Below are 20,547 nucleotides of genomic sequence, written 5' to 3'. Positions count from 1 at the left end.
TGTGTATCAAATACAATCTTGGTGCTCCTCTGGAGCGATCCACCCCCTGGCACCAAAACCTGTCTCCGCCACTGCCCAGTTTATAGTGTTAGTACAGGCCTTTATTTAAACATCTGCATCCCAAGTGCACTGTTTTTTCTGAGGTCACACAACTTTCAGAAAAGTTTGGGATGGCTCAAGCAAATGCACGTCTGACTACACAACTCTCACCAACACAGAAGGAAACAGAGCCATGGAGAGGGACAGAGCGACAGATGTGAGTGTGTGAGAGGGAAAGAGAGAGAGGGGGTGTTGGTGAGGGCTGTGTGTGACATAGAGCGAGAGAGTGGCAGGGAGAGAGAGCGAGGGAGAGGAGAGAGAGATAGAGAGAAGAGAGCAAAGGGAATGCTTGTGAAAGTGTGTGTATGTGTGTGAGAGAGAGAGAGAGATTTGTTGGATTCAGCTAATAAAAATAGATCATTATGTCCATGGTGCCGCAAGAGGGTAAATATTTGCATGCCTCATTGACTTCATAAAGGCTTCTGACATTCACGTTTCTTCCTAATGTAGAATATATTTATGGGGTGACAATTAATTTGGGGAGTTTCATCCACCCCAATCAAGTGCCACACCAATTGATAATGTATTCAGGTTCTTGAATAACTCTGCTTTTGATTCATATAACACCACTGTAATCCCTAACCCAATCTGCAGTATATCAGCCAAGAACCAGGCTGGTGGTGGGGAAGAATATATATTTACTTTTCTTTAATTAGTAGACAATGGGGGTCATTACAACCCTGGCGTTAAGAGTTTCACGGCGCCGTAAAAGGTGTCGGCGCCGTTAAACCCTTAACACCTGATTACGAGGTCCCTTTGCGGGACCCGACCTTAACGGCTGATTTTACCAGCCGTTAAAGTAGGGTGCCGCAAAGGGACCTCGGTGCTAATTACGGTAGCGCAATTTGCGGTACCGTACTTAGCGCCTTCCCCAGTCCCATTGAGCCCTATGGGGTGAAAATGGGAATGTGGAAGGGCCATGGTGAAATGGGGAAATACCGCCCCGCCAACCTTGGAATGGGGCGGTATTTCCCCATTCCACCATGGCGGACTCGTTACAACACCGGCACCAACCATGGTGCCAATAGCACCATGGCTTAGCACCGGGGTTGTAATGAGGGCCAATATCCTTATTCACACAATGATTATCAAGAGTTACGCCACTTCGCTCTGTGGCACAAAACCTCTCCCTTCCTAGCTAAGACTTCTCACTACCAACACGTTTAAAACACAGTTTGTTTTTTAAATCACACACAACTGACATATAAGACACAACCACATATACAGTTTTCCATTTCTGGTCTCTATTCCTCCTTGGTCACAGATACAGAAAACACAGGTCAGATGAATACATCAGATAATTGGCAAAGTCACAGGAATACCCCTAATGTGAAGAGAATTCATGCAGCACCCTAAAACATGACAGGACAATTTTGTTTTACAGTCTAATTTATGTTAGGCCTACTTAAATACACGTAGCGTATTTCTGTTGGGCAAAATGATTGACATGCGCAGCACTGTTTATCTCTGGCATCCCTGCACACTTTCCATTTCTAGCTGTGTTCTAGCACAGCAAACATTTAATGACATACTCATCTCAACAAATAATGAAACCCTTTCCCTTTTCCATTATACATTTAGAATGTTCCTATTCAATTTGGAATTCCTTGTGCTTTTAACTCAGCTATCTTCTCTTTGCGTCACAATGATTGCACTATTCTGCCCAGCACACACCCAGAGATTCAGTTTACCATTGGGACCCCTTCTGCTTTAATGCAGGGTTTGGGAGTGTTGAACAGATTGGAATTTCGTTTTTTAATGCACCACTCCCCTTTATGAGATTTCTGGGGTTTGCAAAAGGGATACAGGTGATGCAAAATTATTTTAAAGGACTATATAATTATTCACAATGGAGGGTTGTCAAAGATTTCGAATTTCCCCAAGATCCCCCCAGCATCCTTGAGCTATGTGGGAATTAATTAACATATTAATTAATAAGAAAATGCTAGGAATCTACTTCTGGATGCTCACCCAATCAATGTCTATATAGGGGAAAGATATAAATTCCAATAGATCCCCACCAATGGTTTCTTCCGTTGGAGGAGTGCACTTACTTTGAATCTCTCTGGGTTCTGCACAGAAGCAGTCATCAGGCATCCTGGGTCATCTCATTAGAATCAATGGGACCTGGTTTGTGACTGCCTTCCTGTCTCTGTTATGGATGGCCTTCAGCATCAACCCTTCTGTCTGCCTCTCCCGGTCTGTGTGATGGATGTCACTCCAGCATCAACTTTTCTGTCTGCCTCTCCAGATTGAAGTCCCACCTTTCACCCCCTTTTTACTTCTTCCTTGAAATTTTAGTTTCTCTGATCTGATCTTGTCTGCTTCTTCTGTCTGATCCTTTCTGATGACCCCTTTTCCCACTGTGCATCCGGTTTTAAAAACATATTAGCCACCCCCAAATTATCAAAATTAGGGTGTACTGGCTCATGTGGCAAATGATTCCCCTTAACAAGGCCTCGTCTCTTACCAATGATGTGTCATCAAGTGCCTAGGCCCCATTTCTGGGAATTCTTTCTGCACCCAATCTGAAATTACATTTCTGACCAACTCAAACATGAAGTGAACAATCTTCAAAATGGCACTTCTATCCAATGTGTAAATAAGGATCACAGCCTATATATTTCTAAATTGGTCTGATCATGCCAATCGCAATGAAGTATGTCTGGGTCGTCAGATGATTGCTTGCGCGAATGTCAGATTTTTGGAATTTCCAAAGAAAGGATTAAAGTTAGGATGCTGATATTTTACAGACAGGTATTTGATTCTAGATGCTACAATATACCTGACACTCTCATCTGTAATTTATTTTGGGAAGCTGCAATCATATTTTACTTTATAACTGTGGCTTGCAAGGTACATTTTTGAGGGAAGTCCTATCGACAGATAGTGCTCTTTGTGTGCTTTTCGGAAAGATATGAACTACCTCTGTATGTGTCATGGTCCCCAGGTTTATGAGCAAAATGATATTTCCCAAAGACCCCGATGGTGTCCTCCTAATGATATGCATACTATTAGCTCAATAAAACAGCATATTTCTATTCCCAAACTCTGTAGCAGAGCCTAGATTTCTCTTCTGTTGACACAGTCTGCAATAAAACCTATTTGCATTCTTCCAGGGCTAACGGCCTAAATGTGTATTTCCGTATCTCTTTGGGCAGAGGGACTACAACTCCCCACCCCCTTGGGATCATGTGCCCTTATGTTGCATGTCAAAATAGTTTCAGGCACTAGACCTTCCACAAAACTGAATTCAATTTTGGGTATTTTAGAAAGTTCGACTCCATGGGATGCACATTTGTTTACTCAGTGCACACCCTTCCACTCCCATAAACCGCTGTGCCAGGACCAAGTTCAATCCCCTTCCTCTGCTCTTCTAAGCTTCAACAGGGTTTGACCAAATGGTTCTGGCATGTGGTATGAGGAGTTGGAGTGTTTGACCTTTGAGTTTTAATGGGGGGAAATATTTCCCTTCTCCAGATGCAGCCTTAAATCAGTTCTTTTGAACAAGAAAAAAAGAAAATTGTGCTTTTAAAATGCATTTTTCTTACATTAGACCTGCTTCAATATCTTGCATTAAATATTATACATTTTGCTTCTGCAGCATGCTAACAATTTCAAACCTACATTAATGTATGCCTTTGAATTATTTTTGGCAATGGAGTATTCTTTTTGATATGGGACTTGTTTAATCAAGTGCTCCATAACAGTTAATTCTTTTGGCAAAACTGCACTCCAGTGCCTCATTAAGACTGTCGGAAAAGGGCATGTACCTTTAGGCCCAATCACATGAACACAGGGCCCAGTTAGTTTTCCATATGTCTGTATCTCTCGGCCTAACTTAGCCTGGTGCAGGTCACTTGTATCCTGGGCCCCAAATGCCTCCCACTAAAACACTGAAAAAGTGGTATGTCGTGTGAAGACCGAAGGGGGTGTCTGTGATACTATCCACTTATATGGTTGGGGTAGAGGCACAGCAGCATCCCCGCCAAGGCTCTAAAATGGTAGCAATGGACGAGCAACCAAGGCTGAGACTCAAGGGAGGTGATACAGGCTGGTTCTTAGGTACAGTGAAACCCGAAGCCCCTCACAATGGAATGTCCATAGACTATGTTATGTGCAAACACAGCTCCTTTATTAGATAAAATTAGGTTTAAGTGAATATATACAAATGAACAAGACTTGTGTTGTACTCAAGACACTCTACCTCAATAGTTAACACATAGACACCAGCTCTGCATCCACAGACCCATCACACATCCCTCCTTGCAGAATCTCCACACCCTGGACAACATTCAAGACACTCTCAACAGAGGAGCTGCTAGAAACCATGACCACCCTCAAAGCCACATCATATACAGACAACATCCTCCCAGCATCCACCCTCAAGACCCTCCCCGCAGAAGCTCTCCTTCCCTACCTGGAGATCATCAACAGCTCCCTAACTCAAAGCCCCTTCCCATCAACCCTAAAGACAGGACTAATCCTCCCTCTACTTAAGTAATCCACTCTGGATCCCGACAACCTAGGTAAATATCACCCCATCACCCATCTTCCCTTCCCAGGTAAGATCACTGAAAAGTGGTATACGTTCTACTGCAGCAACACCTCGACACCAACAATCTACTCCAATCCTACCAATCTGGGTTCAGACCCAGATGCAGCATGGAAAGACAACAACCATACAGGTTGTCAGTGATCGCCAATGCTACCCATCACATGTGGAGTACCGCAGCGTTCCATCCTCTCCCCTGTAATTTTCAATCTATACATAGAGCGGGTGGAGCTCTCCGAGCCACACACAACATCCACATCCAAAAATACGCCGCTGATTAAACACAGTTATAGCTCAGGATCGACTCCATCAAGGATCTCCACAGGCTCAAAACCTGCCTCTCATTGATCCAGTCTTCGATGTCCAGTGCATACTTGAAACTCAACCCCTCCAAGACCAAATTCCTACTTCTCAACAACACTGAACTCCCAAACATACAGACCTGGCTATCAACAATGAACCCTGGGGGCTTTACACCCAACCTCACCTCCTGCACCAAGTCCCTCGGTTTCCACATCGACAAAAACCTCTCCTTCAAGACACACATAGCTAAGAAAACTCAGACAGCTTGGTATCAGCTCTCCCTCCTATAGAAAGTCATGCCCTTCCTCCCTCCAGACAGCTCTAGATCCACCATTCTGGCACTGGTCCTATCCCACCTGGATGGGGGCAATACCCTCCTTCATCCTCCCCTGTGCCCCTGGGAAGTGTCCTACACGTGGCTGCATGCCTCATCAAGGGTCTACACAGATACGACACATCACCCTGGCCCTCATCGACCTTCACTGGCTACCACTGCATGCACGAATCACCTTCAAGTCTATCTCGATCATCTATAAAACAGCCACGGTCAGGTCACCCAGCTACCTCACAGAGAAAATCAGCATCTCTGGGGGACAGCGCACCACCAGAAGCCAGTACACATGCAGACTTAACACCCTCAAAACACTGAAAAAGTGTTTTGAGGGTGCTAAGCCCCAAGATTATGGAACCTCCTCAGACTCCCCCCCATGCTCCTACAATTCAGAAAAACACTCAAGACCCACGCTCTGTTAATGATCTGTACTGTTGTATACCTCTGTAAGTGGTCCGTTGTGTATCTGTATGGTTGTATTCTTCTGTAAAGTTCTCCATTGCATCTCGAAGCTAGGTCTGTGCTCAATAAATACCATAACAATAGTATTAAACATAAAATATGGGTATTACCCAAATTGATTGAAAACATTTGAACGAATGGTAGATTTGACCGAATTCGGTCACTACCATTAGTTCGAATTTTTGCAATCAATTTGAAGCTGAAAATACCGAACATGAAGAGTGGGGGACACCTCTGCTTCCCATGTTCGGTATCTTCAGCCTTTGGGGTTGCGCGGGTGTCCCCTGCACCCTTCTCATTGGTGGCAGGGGACAAAAATTGCTCAGTCCCCTGTTTTTTTTTTTAACTTGTTTATTTATTAACAGCGCACAGGAGCAAGCATGATAAACTTACATTTGTTACAGACAGCATATGACATTTGAAATGCCCCCCTCCCCCTAACCCCTACGCCTGCAGGAGGCATTGATCCCAGGCCTCATTCCGTTCCGCCAGGTGGCGAGCTGTCCCCCATAGAATGGAGAGCGTTCGCGATCAAGCGCGGCTTAAAAGTAAGCGCCGGATATTTCTGGTCATAGTCTAGGACCAGGCCACAGACGTCCAAGAAACGATAGAGTCTGCCCGCCTTAGCTGCCGTGACCTTTTCAGCTATTAGGATATCCCAGAGTTTGATCCACAATAGGGGCATGAGGGGGCCTTCTGCAGTTTTCCAGGTGCGGGCTACCGTGATTTTGGCGGCCAGCAAGAGTTGAGTGGTCAGCGTGGCCCTCCTCCCCGTTCTCGGGTAAGCGTCCGGGTACGGGATCCCAAGGAGGACCTGTTCGGGCGTTAGCGAAATGGTTACTTGGGTAATGTCTTTTATAGTGGCGAGGCATTGGGTCCAAAACTCCTTTACCTTAGGGGAGGTCCACCACATATGGAAGTAGGATCCCAAGTGGCCGCATAACGCCAGCAGTGGGGGTCCAGGGCTTGTTGGAAGTGGTGAAGATGTAAGGGGGGGTAGTACCATTGCAAAAGCAGTTTGTGGGCGCATTCCCGGTTGGTGATGCAGCGGGATGCGGTGCGTGTCCTGGTCCAGATATCCACCCAGGATTGGTCTTCTATAGCGTGACCCAGGTCCGTCTCACACAGGGACATGTAGGAGGGTTTAGAGAGGAGGGGGTCGTCCAGCAGTAGCTTGTAGAGGGCGGAAATCTTCCCTCGGGCAGGCAGGTCAGCCGCTGTGAGTTCCAGGGGGGTAAGAGGCCGAGTTGCTGCCATCCGGGTCTGGGGGTTGGAGCACCAGTGTCTTAGTTGGGCAAAGGAGAATCTGTCCGACTCTGCTAGCTGAAAGGAGGATTTACATTGTTCGAAGTCAAGGGGGGAGTCTCCTGCAAAGAGCTTTCCCAGCGTTTCAAGGCCTCCTGCAACCCAGTTTCTGAAGTTCGCTGGACGAGCTCCCGGGGAGAAGGCCGGGTTGTGGAAGATCGGGGAGAGTGCGCTCAGGCCGCTTGGGATCCCTCTGTATCTGCGGGCCTACTCCAATGCCTTTAACAAGTTGTTCGTGGCCATCAGCACATCTGGCCAGCTCCGATGCAAAGCGTTAGGGAGGAACAGGAGGAAGCAAAGAGGCAGGGGTAGGCGAGATTGTTCGATGTCCACCCACTTTGGGCGACCTGAGGCCAGTCCCCATGCCTGGAGATGGGCCAGCTGCACTGCGATATGATACTTGCGGAGGTCCGGGACCCCCAGCCCTCCCAGTCTAGCGCTGGCCATCATCGTTTTCCGGGGAATCCTCGCTTTCTTGCCCTTCCATATAAAGTCAATCAATTTCCGTTGAAGCTTCATGATGGGGGGAGCGGGGATTGAGACGGGAAGGGAAGCACAGGCAAATAGGAAGCGGGGAAGGAGGTTCATTTTGCAAGTTGTTATACGGCCAGCAGGGAGATTTCCTGCGACCGCCAGCGCGTGAGGTCCTTCTCCAATTCCTCGAAGAGCGGGGGGAAGTTGGCCTGGTAGACTTTTGTTGGTTGTGCTGGGATCTGGACCCCCAGGTATGGGATTGCTTGGGTGCTCCATTGGAACAGGCTTTGCTTCTCCAGGGTGACCCTTTCGTCCGGGCTCAGGCCCACACCGAGGGCTATTGATTTTGAGAAGTTGATGGCGAATCCCGCTACCTCGTCGAAGCTACGGAGCTCCCCCAGAGCTGCCCTCAGGGAGGATTGGATGTTTGTGACTGTTAGCAAGACGTCATCCGCTTAGAGGGCGATCTTGTGCTGGGTGGCGCCTATCTTCGGGCCGCTTATCAGTTGGTTTGTCCGCACCCCTTGGGCCAACGGTTCCATGACCAGGGCGAAAAGCAGGGGGGACAGGGGGCATCCCTGCCTCGTTCCGCAGGTAGGAAGGATAGGGTCCGACAGGCGGCCGTTAACCCTGAGCCTGGTTTTGGGAGCTTGATAATTTGCCAGGACCATTTTCCTGAAGATTGGGCCAAAGCTGAAGGCTTCGAGGGTCAGGGTAAGAAATGACCAGTCCACCTTGTCGAAGGCCTTGGTCGCGTCCAGGGCAAGTAAGGCCAGCTGCTGGGAATTTCTTGTGGTCACCTCTATGAGGTTCAGAGCTCTGTGAATGTTATCTTTCGTGGACCGGTAGTTGATGAAGCCGGTTTGGTCCGGGTCTATGATGTTCGGTAGGACCGGAGCCAGGCGGTTAGCCAAGATCTTTGAATAAATATTAGCGTCCAAATTGAGCAGGGAAATTGGTCTGTACGAGCTGTTCTGAAGGGGGTCCTTTCCGGGCTTTAAAGCGAGAACGGTAATGGATTCCTGCATGGACGGAGTGATCGTTCCGGTAGTCGCAAATGAATTGAAGAGGCGAGCCAAGGGAGCCACCAATTGGGGACAAAAGAGTATATAAAACCGGGCGGTGAAGCCATCCGGGCCGGAGGCCCTGGGTTTCAAACTCTTTATAGCCTCTTCCACCTCCTCCTCCGTCATAGGCGTTTCCAGCTCCTGGCCAACCTCTGGGGTCAGGCATGGAAGGGCCTCCTTACGGATGTATGCACGCTGCGCTTCCAAGTCCCTCGGGACCGCTGTCATGGTCTTGGATTGATGGGCCGCGGCTAGCCAGATTTTCTCTTGGTCTGCATAGTGCACCGACCACTATGGGTCGCGAAGGCCCAGGATGGATTTCCAAGTCTTCTCCCTAGCTAGCTTGCTGACCAGGAGCTTGTTGGCTTTGTTATTGTGGACATAGTACTATTGTTTGGTCTTAGCGAGCAGGTTCGCAGTGGTGTCGGCGTGGAGAGCCTCCAGCCTCTTCCTCGCCATTTGCAAGGCTTTGTAGGATTTCAGGGACAAGCCCTTCTGCTTGTGGACCGCTTCGGCTGCACAAACCTTGGCCTCCAGGGCGTCCAGGGTCGCCTTCTTCTGTTTGTGAAACGCAGCGCCTTGGGCGATCAGTTCCCCTCTGAGCACCGCCTTCATGGCGTCCCAGGTGTTGGCGGGGGACGTGTCCTCGTTACAGTTCTCCGTAAAGAAGTTTTTGATTGTCCTGGTGATCGCATCTGTCACCGTCATGTCCCCCAGGATTGGGTCATACAAGGTCCATTGGCGACATGGAGGGGGATCCGGGTCGTGGACTCGGAGGGAGAGCGAGACTGGGGCATGGTCCGAGAGGATCCAGGGTCCGATCGTGACGTCATCCATGAAGGTCAGGATCCGGGGTGAGGCCAACAGGAAGTTGATTCTGGAGAAAGTGCGATGTACATATGAGTAAAAGGTGAAGTCCTTCTCCTCCGGGTATTACACTCTCCAGGTGTCGACGACATCAAGCGTGCGGAACAAGTGGAGCAGGGCCAGGGCTAGCTTCTGGTCCCTGGAGGTGGGGGGGGTGAGATCTGTCTTTAAGGGGTCCGGGGCTCCGTTGAAATCGCCCCCGATGACAAGTTGTCCCTCCGTGAACAGGAGGAGGATCTCTTCCAGGTCCTGGTAAAATCCTTCTTGGAACTCAATCAGGGCGTATGCTGAAATGAGAGTGTAGAGTTGGCCCATAATGATGCATTTGACAGCCACAAAGCGACCCTCTCTGCAGCGCAGGACGTCGAGGAACTGGGGGTTCAAGTCCGCAGCCAGAAGGATAGCGGTGCAACCCTTTTTGGTGCAGTTGGACACTAAGAATTGCGTGGGGAAGAGTCTGCTTCGGAGGCGGGAAAAGTCCGCTAGAATTAAGTGTGTTTCCTGAAGGAAAGAGATTGAGGTTCCGTCAGATTGCAGCCTGTGTAGGATGGATTTCCTCTTCGGGGGGGAGTTCAGGCCCCTAACATTCAGAGTGGTGAGTTTCAATTTCTGGTGTGGGGGCTGGCTGTCCGAGGACCTTTGCCGCGGGGGGGGGGATTTGGGAGGGGTCTAGGTTAGCCATAGCTGCGATGTGTCAGCAGAGTTAGGGCTCCTGTGGCTGATGGTTTTATCAATAGTCTCCAACGGGAGATCCAAACTTCCAACTTCAGCCTCCAACGGGAGGACCTAACTGTGGCCGGGGGGCCGAATGATAACTGTCGGCGGGTCCCCCGGACATCCCAGGCTGGCAACGGGCGACCTGGGCGACATGGTTGAAGCTGTCTCCAAGGGTAATATGATGCCATCCACCTTGGAGGAGGGTATAGGCCGCATGGGGTCCGCGGCGGGTTTAAGAGAATATTGCTGGTCTCGGTACCGCTTGATCCTTAAGGGAAGCATGGGCCATCATCTGGGTTTGCGAGATCTCTGCATTCGTGACCAGGGGGTCCATTTCTGCTTGGGGGAGCCAGGCTCCAGGGCCGAGTCCGACCAATGTGGGAGGGAGAGCCCCGCGCTCTCGGGAGAGCCCGGTCGTAGAGTGGAAGCCACATCCTCGAGGTGACTGATGGTGCGAGGAGTGCCTTTATTTGAAAATTGTAGCGCTGTAGGAAACAGCCATCTGTAACGCACCTGCTGGTCTCGGAGAAAAAGGGTGAGAGGACGGAGCATTCTGCGTTTTTGAAGCGTTAGGGGCGATAGGTCTTGGAAGGTTTGAAGTGGGGATCCCTGGAAGGAGAGCTCGTCCTTTGTGCGGTCTATCGCAGCGATAGCCTCCGTAGTGGTGAAGAAGTGGACTCTCGTGATGACATCTGGGGGAGAGTTTGTGTCAGTTCCCCGCCAGGGGCGCATTCGGTGGGTGCGATCAAGTAGGAGTTGCGTTTCCTCCAAGTCCGGCAGTAAAGATTGAAAGAGGGTGCTGACATATTCAGGAAGTTCCTTGTCTGGGATTGATGAGGGGACCCCTTGGATCCGTAAATTATTGTGCCGAGAGCGGTTTTCCATATCCTCTTGCTTAAATTCGAGGATTTCGGTTGTATCCATTAATGCTTGGATATTAGGTTGCATCTCCTTCATCGAGTTAGAATGGTCCACTGCCAGTTCCTTAACCTCCACTATTCGGTGTTCAACGTTGTCAATCCGCTGTTCGGTTTGTTCCAACTTGGCTGTGAGTTCTGTCATGCAGTTCCGGAATTCCGCTTTAATGTCAGACATAAAGACCTGGAGGTCTTCCTTCGTGGCCAGCGTGCCCTTCACGTCGGAGGCCCTCTGGGGAGTTAGATTCGGGGGGTCGGTTTTCTTCCCCTTCTCCGGGGCCTGCAGCATGGTGGCAATGTCGGTGCCCCTCGATGATTTCACCACCTTGGTCATGGCTTAAGGGGGGGGGGAATATGCTCGCTGCTAGGGGCCACAGGAGCCTAAGGTGGTGATAGGAATGGAGTGGGCCGGGGCGCCCCAGGAGATTTCTCAAGGAGGAAAGGCAGGAGTGCCTTCGCGGGGTAGTAATCGTGTCGTAATGAGAAGCCACACAAGGTGAGAGGCCCGGATCCAAAGCAATGGGGTGGAGGTGGTTCCGCTCCGCCGGTGCGTGGTGACAGTGGGCAGGGGCACCCTAGGAAGATGCAGGAGCACCAGGACCACCGCAGTGGAAGCGGACCACAATCAGTAGGAGGTGGGGGGGCACGATCCGGTAGGCCTCAGGGATGGCGGCGGGCCTCCGGGCAAGCCCCCGGGGTAAGCCAGTCATGGATGCAAGTGGGGAGGCTCAGGGGCCACCTCACTCAATGGGGACAGAGGCGCTCACCTGGAGAGTGGCGCGTCCATCCCGCTGGAGATAGTGGTAGGGGGGTCCTCCTCTCGAAGGGGTCCCTGTGGCAGTAGGCACGTCGGTTCCTCAGGATGCCAGCTGCTGGGCGGCGGGTCCGTCGGAGCTTGGAATTCTTAGTGGGGCCAGCGGCGCCTGCCTGGAAAGTAGAGCGCCGACCACGCTGGAGGTGGTGGCTGCAGGCACCACTGGCTTAGGGTCCGCCGGAGCTCATCTTGCGGGGGAGGCCCAGCATCACCAGGCCCAGGCGAGGGGGGAGGATGCAGCACTGTAGCTCTCGGTGTTGGAATAGCGGTCGCCAGACCCGGCCATCTCAATCGAAGTCCCCGTGCAGATGAGAGGGAGGGATGGGGGAGGCGGCAGGTACTACAGGAGTGCTGTTACATGTTGGAGCCACACTGCCCCTCCCCGCATCAGGCAGAAGAGCGCTAGCGGCCCGCGCGGCGAAGGGCCCTAGTCAAGGCCGCCATCTTGAATCACGGTGGGGAACACTGTGGAGAAGTTCCAACGCCGCGTTTTCAGCCACTCTGCCGCGTTAAGGGCCAGGAATGTAGCCACGGACGCAGGAGACGTTCAGCCTCAGATCCCTGCCAGGAGGCCCTTACAGCATAACGGGAACCGGCGAAAGATCAGACAGAGCCGCGGACCCCAACGGAGGCCATCAATGGAGCAGCCTCATCTGCGGAGCTCCAGGCCACGCCCCCCCAGTCCCCTGTTTTTAATGAACGGTCAAAATGGGGGCCCAAGCAGTTACACTGGGGCAGTCCAACCCCAAACAAAACGTTTGCGGGCAGACAACCCAGGTCCAAAATATGTACAACACTATGTGGTATCACAGTCATTCTTAGTTTCAGTAGTAATGCACCAACCAATAATTGGAATGAAATGCACCAAAATTACTAAACAGTGTTTAACCTTAAAAACACAGCTGTAGAAATGCAGGCAGATCACTCTAGAGTATTGGTAGAATACTTTTCAGGATAAAATGCAATTCTGTGTGAAGATCCCCCACCCTTGGAAACCTGAACAAAAAGCCAAGTTACAGATTTGCGTTTATGCTAATGCCCAGTCCTTGAATGTTCAGTAATGGTCTGCTTTCCTCTTTCCAGGTCCCTCCACCCCAAAGTACCTGGGAAACAACAGGGGAGCCGGGCCCAAGACGAATATGAGACCCCCTGGAAGGACTCTGAGGGAGGAAGCCCCTCTTCATCATCACAGTACCTTGGGTGTCTTGGAAGGCAAAGTGGTGGAGTCTCTCAGCTTTGCTCAATGATGCCCCACGAGCATAGACCCCCTCTGGAAGAGGAAGTCACTGGGTTGTTGCTGTCGAGCAGGAGAAGGGAACGAAGCAGTGTCAGAAATGCAGCAGTGAAGGTCTGTTGCGGTGTTCTCCTTGGACAGATTACTATGCCAGCTGTAGATGTCCCACAAAGCTGAAACTCACTGGCTTGGGAGGTAAGGATGAGTCCTTTGGTTATTGTCAATGAGCTTGGTTTGTGATGAGTGCAGTGACAGAATTAGGTCTTTTGTTTCTGTATTTCACACTTGGCCGGCGCTTGGTTCTTCATTGCTTCAACCATAGCATGGATGACAGGATGGCTCCTGGCAACTTGGACTCGAGCGCTAGACTTCTCTGTGGGCCACCACCAAGTTTGTACACTCGGGACTCATTCTTCGGTACGGAATGGCAGGGAATCCACCGGCGGGCACATCTGTGCCGGCAGCGACACTGAACTTCCTCAGCCATGGAATGGTGAACAGATGTCATGTCTGCAATGCCACTTGAAGATTTCTTCAAGTTGGTTGGAGTTTTGAAAGCTCGGGGCATCAAGCAGCCTTATGACAGAGGACTTCCTCTTCTGGGTGATGCACAGCAATCTTGCTTTCCAATGGTCACCAGCAGCTTCCGGATCTGTATAATGCTGGTTAACTTTTTGAGAACAAGATGCCCGGACATTCTTCTTCTGGGCCCATGCAGATACCTCCGCGGGATGGCAGGCACTCTGGACTGGCTTTCAGAACATTTTGGGTGAAGAAAAGCAGTTGCACAATGTCCCCTCATAGCTAAGGGAAGAAGTCACCTGTCCAGGTCCTCTCTTGATCAGTCCTTGAATCAGGACATCAGCTTTTGGATCTTTTGAAGAGTTTCAGCAGCACTTCTTCCTCAAGCTGGATTCAGGATACACCTCCAGGAAATCTCCAAGCTTCTGACACAGGAGGATTCCAAGCTTCTGACATAGAGGTGAGAGGTCTTCTGTTATACACAAATCCCCCATTCACTAGGCTCAGTCAGCCAATCACACACTAGTGTATTCATCATGCAGAACCCAATAAGGCTCACAGGCATTCAGACCATTTACCCAAATCCAGACACTCAAAACAGTGGATGTGTATTGGGGGCAACTCCCAGCCTTTCAGAGCACACACTGCATTCACTCATGTTTCATACAGTGCTGGGTCAGGCCGATCACAGGCATTTTGACACACAACCAAAACCAGTCACCCACAACCAAGAATGTGAGTTGACTCCTCTTTCCATTCATTCAGGTCCCACCCCTAGAGTGTACCCAAAACAAGTAGTCCCTGGAAAGACTCCTACCCAGTCTAGCAGGGGTAACTCCAGACCCGTATATGGTCCTTCCACCCACCATCCAATCAGGGGGAACGGGAAACAGAGCCAGAGTTTTTCAGGACTTTAAGAAACAAGAGAGAAAGGCAGAAAGCCATGAGACTTACAGTGGCCATCTTGCCTTTGTTCAGGAATCCATTGATTCCTATGGCAGGGCCTGGGTGTCCCAAAATGGGGGAGAACCAGAGCCACAGCAAAGTCAGCATGTAGCTGCCACCAGCCCGTTCCCTGCTTTGTGGGAAACAAACAGGTGCCCAAAACATGCACTACGGGTACCAAGGTGTACCCCGACACATGGGTGCCCTAGGGGTATCTTATGGGTCTTGCTCACAATAATAATAAAAATGAAGAGCTGCACTGCCAGAGGTCCAGACTGGACTCCTGTGGCATAGAAACACACAGAAAAACATCAACTGGAAAGTAGGGCGACAGAGACAAGGAGGCCCTGTCCCTCCAAAGCATTTCCGGCATCACAGGGGGCCAAAAGCTCAACAGTATCTGAGAAATGCTGTTCCAGACAGATTATAAATAGGGGACCATCCTTTCAAACAAGAGCAGGAAGTGAAGCAAGGATGTTGACTTAACCAATCAAAGTAATCATTAATTTATATAAATGTCAAGGCACTACTCTAGACAAACTGGTACCCACACTAACGCCACGGGTATAAAGATTAGCTACCTAATGAACTCAAATGACCTAGTCCTCTGGTCCAAAACAGTACAAGACCTACAGAATCTCTTGTAAATACTGGAAAGCTACTTACAACTGTGGGTATTAAAGCATAACACCAGAACCAAAGAAATACAAGGCCCAAAAAATACCAGTAAAACCAATCATTGGCAATTTAAAATAAATTGAAGTATTATGGACCCTGATACGCCTAATTAGAATAATATACCACCCCGTTGTAAAATTCTTTTGAGCCATGAAGTACCCACAAGAAAATGTCACGCACTTCAAGACCACTTTCTGAGGCATGAGTACCGCCTCCCCGCCACCCAAAACCCCTACCCACTCTCCCCCACAGTGCAGCCTTTTCACTGTGTAACAAAATCTATGTTTCTATATGACGGTGGTCTGGTGGTCTGTTTCCCGTCTTCCCCCACAGTGCCCCCCACAGTGCCTCGAGTCTGGAAACAACAAGGCCACTTGGCTGTAGAAAAGTAATGGCTTGGTAAAGCTCCTGGCACAGACGGTGGTGCTGAGCACCAGCGCAGAGAAAGCAAAATAAGCTGCAGACCGATTAGCAGCCTGCTCCACAAGGGCTCACAGGTAAACTATTATTATAAGACAGTAGCCCATTTGCGAAGCTTAGGCAATCCTTGCAAATCCATGAGTCATGACAATAAAAGCCTTATTGTATTTTATTGTCTTGTTTTGTATTCTGCTGTATGTTTCAGTGAACAGTACTGTGCTGTCCTCTGCTGGCTAGTTGTGATATTGCACTGTTAGTTATTATGTGGCATAATTAATTAATGTGGATATTTTCCAACGCAGATTTCATTGCGTGTACTGAAGATTCACAAGCAAAATATGGCAGTACAAACAAAGGGCATATTCAAACCATTCCATTGGATTATAAGAAATGAGGAAAACATGCAGCTAGGTTTGCCTTACCAGGCGTTCCTAAAGTGCTACAAAACCAAAAATGCTTTTAGAAATGTAGGTCTGTGATAGAAGCCAGATCATTAGATTCAGTAGCCAGCTGGAAGATAAACAGCAGCCACACGGCTACGTCTTTAGGATGTTCCACTATTAAGGCAGCAGTGAACGTGTCCAAGGTTAAGGTTTCTGGCTGGCGCATCACTGCTGAAGGGCAGGGGCGTGGGGGGGTTGCAATCCCACTGCTAGGCGGAAGTATCAGTTGGCAGCCTTGACAAACACTCTAAATAAGATCACCCTGGCATGCAGGGGGGCCTTTTTAGAGGAGATAAACATTTCGTATTTGAGAGACTCTCCGGACAGAATAGCTAAATCATGCAGCAGTCCACAACAAATAGTGCCGTGCCCGGCCAAGAGGCACCCCCAACGAAACAGGAGAGTAGACGGAACAAGACTATGGCGGTGTAAGGTACTGCCTCACTAATGTGTTTACCCTTTCTTTCATCTGAGTGCACTTGAAACCCAGTGTCCCAAGTCCCCAGACTAGCAAACAGCTGCTTAAAGCTTATGGGAAGCTGGCCCCCTGGTTTACTCATGAGTGCTTCAGTTGCAAACAGTGAACATTCTATCTGGTAGTAAGGAAAATCTCAGTGATGCGTTGCGTTAGGGTTTCGAGCCTGATGTTAGCAGAATGTTGGCCAAAACTGCCAGGACCCAGGCCTGGCATTAGCACCGGCAGCACCCCGGGCGAAACAAATGTTGTCGCCCCTCCAAAAAAGAAAACTACACACGCCAATCTTCAAACACCTAGGCAACACAAACAATGTATGGCAAAAAGATCCTTTGCAATATGGATTTGCCTCTGTACTGCATGTTCTACAAAAAATAAACACACACACACACACACACACACACACACAACATGGCTTTCTGTAAGAAAGCAGGACAAAATGTATTTACAAAACCAAAAAGGAAAAAAAACGATACAGTTATGCCAAGGATTTGATGCTGCAGGGGGAAACTGTCATTTAAATGAAAACACACTAAATTAGCAACAATAAAAATCTGGACTTCAAATGTTTGTCTACATATCACAGGACAATTAATTTAAAAGTTGACTTTCCTAGCCTTTCCAGTGGCAAACTCTGTTATGACATCAGAAAAGTTTATTGTCTGAGCAATGCCGTTTTCAATGGAGAGCATTGTCAATGCGACAAGCCTCGCTTTGCTCATGTTTAAGCGGAGATATGTTTTAATTAATTTCAGTTTGGAGAAGATCCTTTCTCCAATTGCTACAGAGACGGGTATTGTTAATAAAATGCGTAACGCACACAGACATTTGGAAAGCAATCCCACATTTTCCGACTGTGAATTAATTGCAGCACATCAAACAGGTTTGTACACTTTCTAGAAACATATCTTGAAGACCCAGAAGTTCATCTTTTAGGCCCATTGCATCAATGTCAGAGTCTCTTGCTGAGGTTAGTGCCACCCCCATCCTCCTGCAATTCTCATAAAGGAGTGCTCCATTAGAAAAGCCTTTCATATTGTACAGAAAACCCCGTGTTAAATTGTGCTCCTTCATTTGTTTGAACCTTTCTTGGATGGAGTTTAATGCAGTGTCCAACAAGACATTACAAAATTCAGCCCTAAACTTCTCCTTTGGAACTTGAGGAGCGTCATCTTCACATTCATAAGAAAATTGCATTTTCTTGCGTCGTCTCCTTGTATTGTCTTTGAAAGAAGCTTCAGTGGCCACCTCTTTAGCTGTAATCAGAACATCAGCGAATCCATTTTCTCTGTACTTGTTCAGAAACTGGATACAGGATTCAAAAAGGATAACCGCTGTAGAAATGTCCAAATACTTTGACTGCATGACTTTGCTTATCAGGTTGACTCTAAACAAAATATTGTGCCAGACAACCAGAGCCACTAAAAATGCATAGCCTTGCAATTGATCAGCGCAAGTGCTTGCTTCATGACAAAGCGATGCATCACTTTTCTCCTCTTCGGCAAAGTTCAGGAACAGCATCATGGACACCAGTTATTTGATACCTGACAGCTTTTAGGCTGTCAATCTTGCACTCCCATCGTGTTTCACAAAGGAGTTTCAGGGTCATACCTTTAAAAATAAATGTCAGAATTCTCCAACAAGAAACCGAGGAAGAAAATAGGACATATATTCTCTGTAACATGCCAAAGAGGGTACGTGATTTCGTTGTGCATTTTGCAGTATCCCCTAACACCAGATTAAGGGAATGGCAGCCACATGGCATAAAGAAGGCCCTTGAGTTTATATCAAGGGCACGCTTTTGTACTGCTTTTATTTTCCCCCTCATATTGGCGCCATTGTCATATCCCTGTCCTCTACAGTTATTCACATCAAGACCACAGCCTTTTAGTTCTTGGAGCAAAACATTTGTGAGGCCTTCCCCAGTACTGTCATCTACTGCCTCAAACCCAAGAAAGTTGTTCTTGAATGCAAATGGTGGCTGCATTTGCATCCACAAACCGGATGGTTAAGGAAAGCTGTTCTTGGTGGCTGATATCAGGAGTGCAATCAAGTATTGCAGAAAATAACTTTGCTCTCTGTGCACGTTTTACGATATATCTCATGCTGACAGAGAGTCTATGCGATATGCTTCCAATACACAGGGCCTCATCACGAGTTGGGCGGTGTCCCTGGTGGTATTATATATATTATAGCGTTAATGCCAAAGCCCCTGGTGCTATTAGTGTCGGATCACGGGTTTGGCGGAACGTTAAGTCCCCATTGGGCCCATTCAGGAATTCCTCATTCGTCCCAATGGGGAATTTTTGGCGCTATTACCGCCGGTGGTATTAGCGCGGCGGTAATAGCGCCAAAATTCGGCAGATTTGCCTCCAGCTCAGAGCTGGGGTAAATCCTCTCAAACCCATGATTTGGTGGGCCCTTAAATGCAGCAGTAATAGCTTTACTGCCACATTTAAGGGTTACCACCAAACTCGTGAAGAAGCAGATAGTACACTAACCACTTACAATGAAAAACTTCAGGATTATTGTTTCCTATTCTCCTTTTGTAATGGACAGTTGAAAAATGTCACCTTAAATCATCTCTTGGAAAATTAAGATTTGCATGTTTGGCAGGGCTGGTGAGCACAAGGTGGTCTTGTAAAGTGATATTCATGACTGTAGGCCATAGTGCTGGGTCTGAAAGGTAATTTTGATAAACTTGTGAGATCTGCAGACGGTTTTCGTCATCAGCTTGCACTACCTCAAGTTGGGGAGTTAGGCTTGCGGCAGGCTGAACTCCAGTTCATGCTCGGTTTCCAAAGGAGCAGAGCAAATGGCGACAGGAGTGGTTTTGTCGCACACTGTGCATGCCCTTTTCACATATTGCTGTATTCTTTCCTTTAATGTGTCCCACTTTTGATTCTCCAGTGCTTTGCTTTTCCGATTTTGGCTACCAGACAGCTTGGATTTCAAAGACATTTTTATGGCTACTGTACCAAATTTAGCTTTCTTCACTTGTACACTGTAGGGCACTTCACCTTTCTTCCTTTGTTGCAGCTGAGCCGTAACTGTCTAAAGTCTTCACTTAATTCTGTTGCTCACCTTCTGTGCACTCTCTATCACTCTAGCTGCTGCACCATTCACCGTCTAGCTTTTGTTTTACGGGATTCGCAAGAACTATTTCCTGAGTAGTGAATGGACAATCTGGGTAAGTTCATTGTTAACTGGTGGGTGATGCTGTGGTGGATAAGCGTGAGGTTAGTTGGATGGTTGAGGCAGAGTTGTTGGTGCATTCAGGTGAGGACACAAAATAACAGGATACAGTGGTACACATGTATCAAATGACCACAAAACCTCACCTACATTCAGGGAAGAAAGTGTAGCACCCTACACACATAGAAATAATTGTTGTCATATTAATATAATAGGGCCGGGAGGTTTGCTCAGGGGCAACATGTTTGTCTTGCAAGACAACGCGTAGCAACAAATGTTTGAATCCTGGACTAGCGCTTAGAAACTGGTCCCCAGTATTAAGCGCGTTATAAAAGAGCAATTATAATTATTAACATAGTAGCATGTCTCCAGAGGGGTTTCTTTTACACTTTATTCTTCAGAAGAACGTTGCCAATTTCTAATTAGACTCTAGAGAATATTTAAGTGCTGATGCAAGGAAATATATTAATTTGCACGAATGCATTGAAGATGTGAATTTCCTGTAGGATTGCCATAGGAAGATTGTGTACCGGCTACTGTGTCCACCCGATTTGAGCTTCGCTTGCAGAATACAGTGTAAGGAACGTTTGCAAAAATAACTTAACTACACATAACAAGTGGGTATAGTTAGGAATAATTAGAAATGAGAGGCAGTACATTTTAAAAAGGTGATAACCATTACAGGGGAAAAAGGGAACGTTCATAATAGAGTTGTGTATTAAGT

The sequence above is a fragment of the Ambystoma mexicanum genome, chromosome 2p, assembly GCF_040938575.1.
Source record: "Ambystoma mexicanum isolate Mex_15411 chromosome 2p, UKY_AmexF1_1, whole genome shotgun sequence".
NCBI classification, from domain to species: domain Eukaryota; kingdom Metazoa; phylum Chordata; class Amphibia; order Caudata; family Ambystomatidae; genus Ambystoma; species Ambystoma mexicanum.
This window is presented reverse-complemented; position numbering follows the sequence as displayed.